Consider the following 13,747-nt stretch of genomic DNA (forward strand, 5'->3'; position numbering starts at 1 on the left):
TTCTAAATGCTGTCAAAATTTAACCTCCTCCCCTCCCCCCCACCATGTTGCAAGCACTCTGCTTCAGTTATTGCTTCAGTTCTCTGTTGACAATAGTTCTTACATGTTTCCATCTGCAGACCAATTCTTTTGAAAGCAAAAGACACTATGGAATCACCACTACAGCTTACTCAGGCTTCATTGGCATTTTTATGACCCAGGAAGAGTTTTCAATGTGAGCTAAAGAGCTTGTGGTCAGATGTCAGCCAGGGCTGCAGTCATTTAAAGGCTTGACTAGTGCTGAAAGATTTATCTCCAAAGTAGCTCACTACACAGAGGGTGAGTTGGTCTTGGCTGTTGGTGGGAGGCCTCAGTTCTTTTCCATCAAGGCCTCTTCACAGTGTATTTTATATGTCCTTTACAGCATGAGGTGTGGCTTCCTTGAGACTCAGAGAGAGTAATCTATGGGAGCAAGGCAGAAACCGAAATGCCTTGGAAGTCACACACTTTCACTTCTGTTATATTCTATTGGTCACACAGGCCAGCCATGGCTCAGTGTGGAAGGGGTGTGAACGAATATTTAGGGAGGGTGATCAAAGGGGCCATCTTGAATGCTGGCTATTACATAGGGCATACCAAGTGTAACTGATGTAGTGTGCTTGGACTATAAATGGCTAGCAATGAGGCTGAAAGTTATTTATGGACTAAATTATCAAGGGCTAAGGAGTTTGGCTTTTAATTGTTGGTGTTAGGGAAATACTGAAATATTTTAAAGAAGGCACCTAGAGGGTTGAACTGTTTCTTCTTATCCAAATTTTGCAGCAAGCTGTCCAATACACTTAAATAAGCCCTCAACATTCTCTGCTTTTTCTTTGGACTGTTTGAAAATTCATGTATATTTACATACATCCCATTGTTTTATTTGTGTTGGATTGACTTTTGGAAACTGTTAGTCTTTATCATATGTCAGCTTGGATTTCTTCCACTGTATAAAACTTAATATCTCTGGATCAGCTGGGATACTTTTAGTTGCAAATAAAAAATTCCACCCACAATGACTTAAGCAATGAAAAGAATTTATTGACTCATTCAACTGCAAAGTTCAGATGTAGAGAGCATTTCAGGCGTGGTTTGATCCAGGGCTTCACATTTGCAAGAGGGATCTGGCTCTGCTTTTATGCTGTGTTGGTTTATTCTCAGGTGGACCTTCTTCACGGTAGCAAAAATGTCTGCAGTGGTTCCAGGTTTTACATTACATTGGAAATAGAAAAAGCATCTTTGTCCTCAGATCCACTTTGATGGGTCTGGCTTAGGTCACATGTTCACACTTAAACCAACTGCTGAAATCAGGGGTATGGAATATATGGATCGGGATTGGCTTAACTTAGTTCATATGCTCTACACTTGGAGCTGGTGGTGAACCTTAAACCCCATAGTTCTCCAAATGGAAATAAGAGTTTGTGGGAAGAAGGAATTGGTTGCTGGGAAGGTTAAATAGATGATGGGGATTAAGGAGTGCACTTGTTGTGATGAGCACTGGGTGATGTGGAATTGTTGGATTACTATATTGTACACATGAAACTAATATTACACTGCATCTTAACTAACTGGAATCTAAATAAAAACAAACAAACAAAAAAGAGTTGCTGGAAAGATGGAAATTGAATGCTGGGGAGGCAACCACAAGTGTCCAACACAAAATCAAAATTGTGATGTGGTTCATCTAACCAACATTTCCTGGGGCACTTGAGTGTCTTAGTCAGTTAAGTGTCTGACTCTTGGTTTCAGCTCAGGTCATGATCTCAGGGTCCTGAGATCGAGGCCTGTGTCGGGCTCCACATAGAATCTGCTTGAGATTCTCTCTCTCTCTCCTCTGCCCCTTTCCCTGCTCTCTCTCTCTAAAATAAATAAATAAATAAATAAATAAATAAATAAATAAATAAAATCTTTAAACAACATTTCCTAAGCCCCAGCCAAAGATAGTGTTGGGTCTTGGGATAGAGCCATGAACAGGACACATTCCCTGCTCTCAAGTGAGACATAGTAAATATTTGTTGACTGGATAGTCTGGGGGAAAGATACATATGTACATAATTCACCATAGCATATAAGGTCTATTTCTGGCTCTAGAGACTTTGAGGTGACAGGGGTGTGATCTGCTCTTTCATTCCTCTTTCTTCTTTTTTCTTTTTTTCCTCTTTTTTCTTATTTTTTAAATTTTATTTTATTTTATTATGTTATGTTAGTCACCATACAATACATCATTAGTTTTTGATGTAGTGATCCACGATCCATTGTTTTCATATAACACCCAGTGCTCCGTGCAGTACATGCCCTCCTTAATACCCATCACTGGGCTAACCCATCCCCCCAACCCCTCCCTTCTAAAACCCTCAGTCTGTTTCTCAGAGTCCATAGTCTCTCATGGTTTGTCTCCCCCTCCAATTTCCGCCCTTCATTTTTCCCTTCCTTCTTCTAATGTCCTCCATGCTATTCCTTATGTTCCACAAATAACTGGAACCATATGATAATTGACTTTCTCCGCTTGGCTTATTTCACTTAGCATAATCTCCTCTAGTCCCATCCATGTTGATGTAAAAGCTGGGTATTCATCCTTTCTGGTGGCTGAGTAATATTCCATTGTATATATGGACCACATCTTCTTTATCCATTCATCTGTTGAAGGGCATCTCAGCTCTTTCCACAGTTTGGCTATTGCGGACATTGCTGCTATGAACATTGGAGTGTATATGGCCCTTATTTTCACTACATCTGTGTCTTTGGGGTAAATACCCAGGAGTGCAATTGCTGGGTCATAGGGTAGCTCTATTTTTAATTTTTTGAGGCACCTCCACACTGTTTTCCAAAGTGGCTGTACCAACTTGAATTCCCACCAACAATGTAAGAGGGTTCCCCTTTCTGCATAATCTCTCCAACATTTGTTGTTTCCTTCCCTGTCCATTTTTGCCATTCTAAGTGGTGTAAGGTGGTATCTCAATGTGATTTTGATTTGAATTTCTCTGATGGCTAATGAGGGGGATGAACATTTTTTCATGTCTCTTAGCCATTTGTATGTCTTCTTTTGAGAAGTGTCTGTTCATGTCTTCTGCCCATTTTTTGATGTGATTATTTGTTTTTTTATTGTGTTACATTAATTACCATACATTACATCATTAGTTTTTGATGTAGTGTTCCATGATTTATTATTTGTGTATAACACCCAGTGCTCCATTCAGTACATTCCCTCTTTAATACCCGTCACCAGGCTAACGCATCCCCCCACCTTCCTCCCCTCTAGAACCCTCAGTTTGTTTCTCAGAGTCCATAGTCTCTCATGGTTCATCTCCCCCTCCAATTTTCCCCCCTTCATTTTTGTTTTTTGGGTGTTGAGTTTGAGAAGCTCTTTATAGATCTTGGAAATCAGTGCTTTGACCAATAGAACAGAAGAGAGAGCCCAGATATGGACCCTCAACTCTATGGTCAAATAATCTTCGACAAAGCAGGAAAAAATATGTCATGGAAAGAAGACAGTCTCTTCAATAAATGGTGCTGGGAAAATTGGATAGTTATATGCAGAAGAATGAAACTCCACCATTCTCTAACACCATACACAAAGATAAACTCAAAATAGATGAAAGACCTCAATGTGAGACAGGAATCCATCAAAATCCTAGAGAAGAACATAGGCAGTAACCTTTTTGACATCATCCACAGCAACTTCTTTCAAGAATCACCCCCAAAGGCTAGTGAAACAAAAGCAAAAATGAACTTTTGGGACTCATCAAGATAAAAAGCTTCTGCACATCAAAGGAAACAGTCAACAAAACAAAGAGGCAACCCACAGAATGGGAGAAGATATTTGCAAATGACACTACAGACAAAGAACTGATTTCCAAGATCCTCTTTCATCTTCTAATTGAAAGCTAGCTCTTCCAGAGTGAGACACTGGGAGGAAAGAATTGGAGAGATAGCAGAGGGTTCCTCACATGTGCCTGGCTGCCTATGGGTAGTCAGAGGTGTCCCTAGTCTCACTCTGGTGCAGACTGGGTCCATCTCTTATGATCTTCAGGATCTGAGGTTCAAGGTGTTCTTGGGGGTGATATTTAGCTTTACCATGGTCCCCTTCCCTGCTGAGGAGTCCCTTGGAGGGGGAAATGCCCAACTCACTTGGCCTCTCCAGGCTTAGCCCATTCTCTAACATGTGTTTCTTCATTTGGAACCATGAAGTCTCCATCTCCCTGTTTCTTGGTCTTATTTAAGCTGCACAAAGCTTTTCTGGAGGAAGGCTTTATACATGCAGCCCTTCCCCAAACCCCTAGGTCTGTAAAACCCTGAAAATGGAGACCCTGAAGCTGAATGTGACAGTAATGATACAATATCAGGTCAAGGATCATGGTTATTTGCCAAACTGTACAAGATATTGTAACCAGAGGATGTTTAATGTAATGTTAATGATAATGTGACAGAGACAGCTAGTTGTCTATTGGTATCTATTTTCTTCTTTAGAAATTAAACTCTAATTTTTTCCAGAATTTAAACTCCAACCTCCTTTGCAGCTATGTGTGACTAAGTTCTGGCCCATGAGATGGGAAAGGAAATAGGTGTAGCTTTTGGGTCACACCCTTAAAGGAAAGAGGCATATTCTTTATTTTTCCTGCCAGTGGGAAGTTCGACATGGTGGTAGGCTATCTTTGATGAAGTGGATGAAGACATACCTTGGGATAACAGAGCAACCTGCTAAAAGGAGCCTGGCTCTCTCATACTGTGGAACCTGTCTAACCTCCCTGGACTATCAATAAGGCAGTCTGGTTTAAGGTTTTGTGATTTTTGCATCTTATTAAAGCAGTGAAACCTCAGCCTCAACCAATACAAATTGCCATTTGTTGGGTATATCCTACATGCCATGTGCTGTGCTAAGCTTTTCACATACGTTATTTAATCTTGTTTTTAGAGAGAGAGAGCGAGCATGAGTGGTGGGGGAAGGGCAAAGGAAGAGGGAGAAACAGACTCCCCACTGAGGAGGGACCCTGAATGAGGGGTTAGATCCCAGGACCCTGGGATCATGACCTGAGCTGAAGGCAGACGCTTAACTGACTAAGCCACCCAGGCACCCTACATTATTTAATCTTTACAATTTTTTTTGGTTGTCAAGTAGTGTATCAGTTAGGGCTTATTGGCAAAACCAACAGAAACAGACTCTGGCTAACAAGCAAAAAATGAAATTTGATGGAAGGGAAGCAGACTCAGAGAGGACAGAAACTGTGACTTTGGCAGTCCTGACAGGACAGAAAGAAGCCAAATATTAATTTTCTGCCTTTGCATCACTGTGCTCAAAATTCAAATTAAAAGTAGAGAGTCCAGGGGTGCCTGGGTGGCTTACTTGGTTAAGTGTCCGACTCGTGATTTTGGCTCAAGTCATGATCTCATGGGTCCTGAGATGGAGCCCTGCATTGGGCTCTGTGCTCAGTGGGGAGTCTGCTTGGGATTCTCTCTCTCCCTCTGTCCCTCCCCCCATTCCCATGTGCTCTCTCTCTCTTTTTCAAATAAATAAATAAATAAATAAATCTTTAAAAAAAGCATAGAGTCCATTTGGTCTTACTTTGGTCAAGAGGCTACTCATTTAGTTAAGATGGGGGGGTAAGGCTCCTTAACTTACCTTGATTTACTGTCTCACCAAGAAATGTATACAATGGTAGAAGGGTAATTGATCAAAAGGAAATTGGCTACTATTAGCAAAACAAGGGAAGAATGGATATTGAGTGGCCTAAAACAACAAATATCCACTATGAGTAAATAATATGATTTCCAATTATGTGAAAATTAATAAAAGGAGATCTCACTAAAGCAGAACCAGGAGGCTAGAGTGGGAGGCTAGAAGAGGAAGCTATACCACTCAACCTCAGTTACAGGAAGAATTAATTACAGACCCCAACAGAAGAATCCTCAACAGGAAAGAGTTATAAATTATAGGCTTCAACAGGGAAAGATGTATACTGCATCTCCTACAAGAAATTGACCATCCCTGCAATTCTGCCAATGGGAAACTGTCATCATCTGGAACCCTGTTTCTCTCTAATGGACTTTTGTTCAAAACAATCCCTCCTACTCTCCTCCTGTTTTATAAAATAACATCCTTTGTTTGTTGTACTTGCCTGTGGTTTTATCATAGTGTCCATATCCCAAATTGCAATCCTGTGCTATTCTCGAATAAACCTATTTTTGCTAGTAAAATAATTGATTCTTCTATTTTTAAGGTTTAACAATTATAAGGAAAACAAAGCTCAGAGAGGTAAGTTAACTCGCCCAAAGTCACACAGCTAGTAGAAAGCAGAGCTAGCGACTGAACCCAGATTAACTGACATGCTCTTAACGATGATGTTGGGTGGCTTCCAATGGCTAACTCAGACCAGGTATATTTATGTTTGAATCTCCACAGAGCGGTTGACTTTCTACTGACTGATGCTGCTTCAAATAGGGTATAAAGATGAATCTAATGCTAGTCCTTTTCCCTCTTGATCCTAGGCCTTAGGTAGCCAGAAATTGGGGGTGTATTTTGATAACAGAACAAAAAAACTTGAAATCATCTGCAGTCTGCCTCATCCTGAAATGCTCAGCAGGATACAAGTAGTTCAGACAGCAATCAATAGGCTTCTGGTGTGGCACGGGAAGAACAAAACCCCTAATTGCCTCTATCCTTTGAGTCCACCAACATGGACTACAACATTGTAAGAACTGCTGTAATACCTGCAGGCTTGACTGTTTACAAAGAATAGACACCTACCTGAATTTCTACAAGAAAATAGGGGCTTGGTGTGGAGACATGGGGAACAGGTATGAGGATGTGTGGGAGCTGGACTAAAACTGGAAAGCACCCACAGAATCCAGGCTGCTCCAGGACTCACTCTCCATTTCTCTCTCAGAGGCCGTGTGGCTCCCTCATGGTATCTCTGCTCCTCTCTGAATAGACTTAATTCCCTTCCTGTGACCTGTATTCCTTCACAACATAGTTTGCTCCAGTCATCACTTCCACATTTCAGGAAGAAGGTTCAGGGAGGGGAAATGTCATCCTCTTTGTCCATCAAGGTTTCCCTTACATCTCATTGGTCAGAATGGGATCACATGGCCACTCCTGGCTGTAAGACTGGCTGGGGAATCCTGTAAGGAGCTTTTCTAGTCTCTCTCTTGGAGAGAGGCATGGGAGAGGGAGCTGGAGTTAACCTACTATAACGTATCTGCCCCAGGAGGTGGAATTTAGATCAACCTGCCAGTGTGGTTGAGATAAAATTTATAAAATGGTTTGAAACTATAAAGCACTGTAAAATGTTGGCTTCAACATGGGATGCATGTGGTACAACCCATTTCGAGGGTCATTTAAAGGGCCCCAGAGTGTGCATCTAATTTGCTTGAGTCATTTCATCTTAAAAATTATATCCATAAAAAAGAATTCCAAAGAAGCAAAAAGTTGTATGTAGACAATTTTTTAATGCAGCACTGCCTAAAATCACTAAAATTTCTCAACTCAATGGAATACTTTATACCCATTGAAATGCATATAAATATGAAATATTTGTGTTAAAATGTTATATAACAAAACCATGATACAGAATTAAACCTACCCTATAATGACAAATTTGTAAATTGTGTCTGTGCTGGGAATGAGTGCAGAAAAGCTGATATATATGATGGAAGTGGGACTCCATGTTGCTTTTTCTTGTTTTCTTTAATATTTTCATAATACTCTTTGTATGTTAATGCAGTCAGGAGGAAAAAAAACCAAATACAGTGGCTCTGTAGGCGTGGCTCAACTGTCAGGGAGTGAACAGAGTCATATATCTTAGGACATATCTGACCTATTCCCCAGAAATGAGGAGAAGTTTAGCCCTTTGATATTTGTGTCTATCCCTTTCCTCTAGGAGCAAACTATCAGATAAAAGAGTTTGTGGTTCTTTTCCTTCTGTTCTTTTCATGTGAAGGAAGTGCAACTTCCCTTCTGTCCTATTCCAGAAATTAGTAATCTTACCTCAGCCCCACTCAGGTCAGGTCCTGAACAACTTCTTCTTTCAAGGATGGGAAACAGGAAGAAGTATTTCAGGGGCAGTGGTAGTACATGTTTGTCTCTGCCCTGCAAGTAACCTCTGCCAACCATGTTTTAGTGTGATCTTGGGGGGGAATACCTAAGACTCCCACAAAGCATATGGTGTGACTGTTTCTTTCTCCTGCCTGAAGTTTGGATCCCTGTTTGGACAACTGAGGGAGCCTGTGGAACCATCTAGAATGCTTCTGAGAGAGCAACAGGCACCTTTGAGGCCAATATACCCTTTATATATCATTGGGGATGTGTTAGCCATATCATTGGTCAACCCAAGACACAGTGGGTAGAATAATTACAGCTAATGTTGACTGAATATTCACTACATGCACTTTGACATCTACTAATCTCATTTAATCATCACAACAACTCCAAGAGGTATGTACTATTATTGCCATCATTTTCCAGATGAGGACAAGGAGGTCCAGAGAATAACTTGCTTAATTAAGGTCAAACATGTATAGAGATAGGATTTTAACCCCCTTAGTCTGGCTTCAGACACTAAAGGCTTAATCAGATTGCTAAGAATGACATTCAGGTGGAACTTTTCTCAGCAATAAGTGTAATGGAAAAACAATATTATGTTATTTGTACTTCCCAGAATCTTCTCAGAAGGGTAGATCCTGTGTGGCCAGTTCCTTTGAATGTGGTGGATCAAGCAAACTGGAGAGGTTTAAACAGAGGTAACTTCTCTGTGCAGGTGGGGGGTGGGGGAAAGATTTGGAGAGATGGGTCTGGGAGATTGTGTTGGGAAGAGAGGAGCCACCATCCTGGGTGCCATGTGGGGCATGGGAGATTAAGGAGACCCTGCTACCTTCCTCATTCTCTTGAGACCAAAGGCAGAAAATTAGGGAGAAGAAACATGGTAAAGAGGATTTGTGAAGTTGAATATAGAGACTCATGTGATACCCCACTTATTTGAAGGAGGTGAGAGAATAAGTCTTGAAGATATCTGGGGGGAAGAATAGTCCAGTTAGAGGGAACAGCCAATGTGCTGGAAGTGTGCCTGGTATGTCTGAGGACCACCAAGGAGGCCAGCATGGCAGGAGTGGAAGGAGCGAGGGGTCAAAGAGGAGATGAACTCAGAGAGCTGAGGGTGGGAGAATGGGACAATATGCCCCATGTCGACAGATCACACAGGGCACTGTTGCTATTGACTGAATGTGTAAGAACATCTCTAGTACGGTGCCCTGGCCACCTGGCACTGCCACATAGACCACACAGGCAAAGACTTGAACAACAGCTTGTCTGAGTTTTGGCAGAATGCCTGTGATCTTCCCAGAACAGAGAATATGGGAGGCCTGTGAAGAGCTGCACTGGGGCCATTTTCTGCTTGCCTTTCTTCTTCTCTTAGGATGCCATCATGAACCAGTTTCTGTGGTCTCCCAGGTTCTGAAGAGGTATAGAATTTTCTTGCCCCTCCACCCCCACCCCCAAGAGCTACAGACTAAAACTGCTTCATCTATTAGTCTAGAATATTTCATCCCCTTTTTCCTTTTTCTTTTTTTTTTTTTAAAGATTTTATTTATTTATTTGACAGAGAGAGCCAGAGAGCACAAGTGGAGGAAATGGCAGAGGGAGAGGGAGAAGCAGGCTCTGCACTGAGCAGGGAGCCCAATGTGGGACTTGATCCCAGGACCCCAGGATTATGACCTGAGCCGAAGGCAGGCACTTAACTGACTGAACCACCCAGGTGCCCCTGCCTCCCTTTTTTCAATTCATCCTTTTTGATTTGCAGGACAAGAACCACGTGGAAATTTAGTTTTGCCAGCTAGGTAAGTAATAAACCATCTGAACCTAAAAGTAGTTTATTGTTATCTTTACTGATCCATCAGTCAGGCCTTGGCCTGACCTAACCTTACTGTCTGCTTGAGGATGAGATGGGGCAAGCTGTGGGAAACGAGATTGAGAGCCACCAGGCATTCTGTTTTAGACATACTTGTTTTGAGGTACTTGTTAGACATTGAGCAGGCAATTGGATATCTGAGTTTGGAACTCAAGAGGGTCATCTGGGATGGAGATATAAACTTTGGCATTGTCAGCATATAGATGATATTTATAGCCCTGAGGCCACCAAAGAACAGAGTGCAGGTAAAAAAGAGGCCCAAAGACTGAGCTCTGGGATCCTCCTTAGGAGCTTGAGAGAAAAGAAGGGATTGACAAAAGAAACAAGGAGGAGGGACTGGGATGAAGGAGAACCAGGAGAGTGGGGAGTCCCCAAGGCCAATGTACAAATTGGTTCCAGGAAGGAGTGGTCAAATGTCAAAAGCTGCTGTGAATCATTTAAGATGAAGATTGAGAAACAACTATTGGAGTTAACCATGTATCCTTGGTAACTTTGATGGAAACAGTTTTGGTGGAGTGGGGACTGGGGTGGGGCAAATGCTTGATTGGAATGGGTTTAAAGGACAGTGGGAAGAGCAGAATTGAGCACAGCAAATGCAGACAACTGTTTTAGAAACTGTTTTGCAAAAAGGAAGCAAAAAATGGAGCACTTGGGGGGGGAGTGGGATCAAAGAAAGTATTTGCTTTTTCATTAAGAGAAATTATTTCTGATGGAAATACCAGATTTCTGTGTATCCAATCAGTATTGTTTTCATTGACCTTATGCATTTATTCCAGAACCAATACCATACTTTAACTTACAATGGCTTTGGGGTTTACTTCGATATGGCACCTCTGGCTGTGGAATGGTATGATGCAATAAGGTATATTTCAGAGTTTTCTAAGCTATTTCTATGTGTTTTCTCTTCCAGGTGAATTTTATTTTTATTTTATTATTTTAAAATTTATTATTTCATTTTAAAACAATGCACATTATATAAATTTCTGAAAATCAGAAAAATAGAAGGAATCCTTTTTCATTGTACACTATAATACCGCCAAGCAGAAGATACCACTATTACATTTTTCTTTCTTCTCACATTTCTTTCTCTTTTTCTCTCTCTCTAGATATATCTATATATATGTGGGTGGTGTTATATAATTATGATTTTTTAAAGAAATCTTATTTATTTATTTGGCAGAGAGAGAGAGAGAGTGAGAGCACACAAGCAGGTGGAGCAGCAGAGGGAGAGGGAGAAGCAGACTCCCTGCTGAGCAAGGACTCCATCGCGGGGCTCCATCCCAGGACCCTGGGATCATGACCTGAGCTGAAGGCAGATGCTTAACCAACTGAGCCACCCAGGCACCCCACTTCCAAGTGAACTTTAGAATCAGCTTGTCAAATTCAATAATAATGCTGTTGGGTGAGATTACACTGAATTACTGAGTACTCTGATGGAGAACTGATGTATTTATAGTGTTAAGCCTTGTCATCCATGAATATGGCTTGTCTCTCTATTCTTTGATGTCCTTGAGGAAAACCTAATAGTTTAAAAATATAATTTTTACATATTTCATGTTAGATTTATGCTTACATGTTTTACAGCTTTTTGATGTTATGGATGGTGTTTTCTTATATTTTCTCATAGAAGATTAGTCAGCCTTAGCTGAATAAGGAATAGGTTAGATTTTTATATGTTCATCTTGCTGAATAACATTAGTTCTAACAAGTTATTGTTAACAGTCTTGGATTTTCATACTTTCTGCAAATGACTTTTTGCCCATTGAACATGCCTTGTGCAGGAAAGAGTTATGATTGGATGTTACTGTCTGTCCATAATTTTTGCTCTTGGGAAGTCAACAAAATGATCAGAACAATTCTTTCAAGTGGTTTCCTAGCTGTGTCAGATTAACTCAAACTCAAAGAGAAAATAATTGCACTGGTGGCGCTATGTAATACTGGAATCTTGCTTTATATTGACTTGGATAGAGAGTAGATGAATGGTTAAAAAAAATAAGGAAAAAACCCAGACAAATACAGAAGGAAATTTTACTTCTAAAAGCTTATTTTAAAATCTTTTCAATAGGGGTGCCTGGGTGGCTCAATCGTTAAGTGTCTGCCTTCGGCTCTGGTCATGATCCCTGAGATTGAGCCCTGCATTGGGCTCCCTGCTCTGTGGGAAGCCTGCTTCTCCCTCTACCACTCCCTCTGCTTGTGTTCTCTCTCTCCCTGTGTCGCTCTCTGTCAAATAAATAAATAAAATCTTTAAAAAATATCTTTTCAATAAATGGAACTGGGAAATTATTTGTTCATATGGACAAAAATGAAATTGGACTCCCTATTTCACACCACACACACCCAAAATAAAAAATAATTAAGACAATTTTGCAGAAAGCCAGAAATTAAATAATGTAAGTAAAACAAATATTTGAGAATATATCAGTGAAAAACTTTTTTCTAACTTTGGAGATTTCTTAAGTCACAGGAAAGGCTAGTAATAATAATCCATATTAAACATAAAAACATCTGCCCAAGAGAAATGCCAATTATTATAATTGATAATAGCATCTAACTTGTAGTTTCAGCATGAGTATCAGAAGAGATTATATCTGTGAAAGTGACTTGTAAAGTGCTAGGCAAATGGTGGTTATGTTTACTTTCGAATCCGCTAGCAATATGCTTTATTTTCTATTTAGGATTATTTGGTGTTAAGAACACTGGTTCACTCAAATTATTTCAAGTTTTGAAGATTTCATAGGATTCTATGATAGCCTGATCACTACTGATCACTAATTTTTTCTTCTGTTTTCAGGTACAGGAAACAACTCCACTTCTGTGCCTGGATTTCTGAGATAACACATGGAAGATAACTTCTTGGGAGAGTTTCTCTTTCCTGTAGTAAATTTTGGACAAATAAGAAATAAACTTCTATTATATTAGGCACTGAGATTTTGGTATTGTTTGTTACTGCACAAAACCTGTTTTTGATGCAGAAATCCATAGTCTGGAAGGAAAATCCATCTGAATTTCTAGTTTTTTAAATTGTAAAGTTAGGATGCCGATTTGAGATCTTCCTTTTATTTTAATGTGTTTATGACTATAAACTTTCCCTTAGCACTGCTTTCACTGCATCCCATTTTAAGTTTTGATATATTGTGGTTTTGCTTCATTCGTCTCTAAATATTTTAAAATTTCCCTTGCAATTTCTTCTTTGGCCCATTAGTTCTTTAAGAATATGTTGCTTAGGGGCGCCTGGGTGGCTCAGTTCGTTAAGTGTCTGCCTTTGGCTCAGGTCATGATCCCAGGGTTGTCAGATCGAGCCCTATACTGGGCTCCTTGCACAGCAGAGAGCCTGCTGCTCCCTCTCCCTCTGCTGCTCCCCCTGCTTGTTCTCCCTTTCTCTTTGTCAAATAAATAAATAAAATCTTTAAAAAAAAAGAGTATGTTGCTTAATCTTCACAAATCTGTGAATTTTCCAGTTTTCCTTCCATTGTTGATTCTAACTTTATCTTATTGTGGTTGGAAAAGATACTTTGTATAATATCTATCTTTTTTTTTTTTTTTTACTGTGGGAAAAGTTTTATTATTTGAAGTAGGACGTACTTGGTTTTAAATTTTTTTCTTTAAATTTTTTATTGTTATGTTAATCACCATACATTGCATCATTAGTTTTTGATGTAGTGTTCCATGATTCATTGTTTGTGTATAACACCCAGTGCTCCATGCAGAACGTGCCCTCTTTAATGCCCATCACCAGGCTAACCCATTCCTCCACCCCCTATAATATCTATCTTTTAAAAATGTATTGAGACTTGGGGCACCTGGCTGGCTCAGTCGGTAGAGCATGCAACCCT

General features: G+C 40.2%; 1 long non-coding RNA gene across 1 annotated transcript; it reads left to right on the forward strand.

Moving 5' to 3' along the window:
• Window positions 1-9,824: 9,824 nt before the first annotated feature.
• LOC113931913 lies at window positions 9,825-12,835 on the forward strand. The gene is made up of 3 exons (XR_003522911.1): window positions 9,825-9,843; window positions 10,691-10,776; window positions 12,706-12,835. It is a non-coding gene; the product is annotated as an uncharacterized LOC113931913 (long non-coding RNA).
• Window positions 12,836-13,747: the final 912 nt, after the last annotated feature.

The sequence above is a fragment of the Zalophus californianus genome, chromosome 10 (assembly GCF_009762305.2).
Source record: "Zalophus californianus isolate mZalCal1 chromosome 10, mZalCal1.pri.v2, whole genome shotgun sequence".
NCBI classification, from domain to species: Eukaryota; Metazoa; Chordata; class Mammalia; order Carnivora; family Otariidae; genus Zalophus; species Zalophus californianus.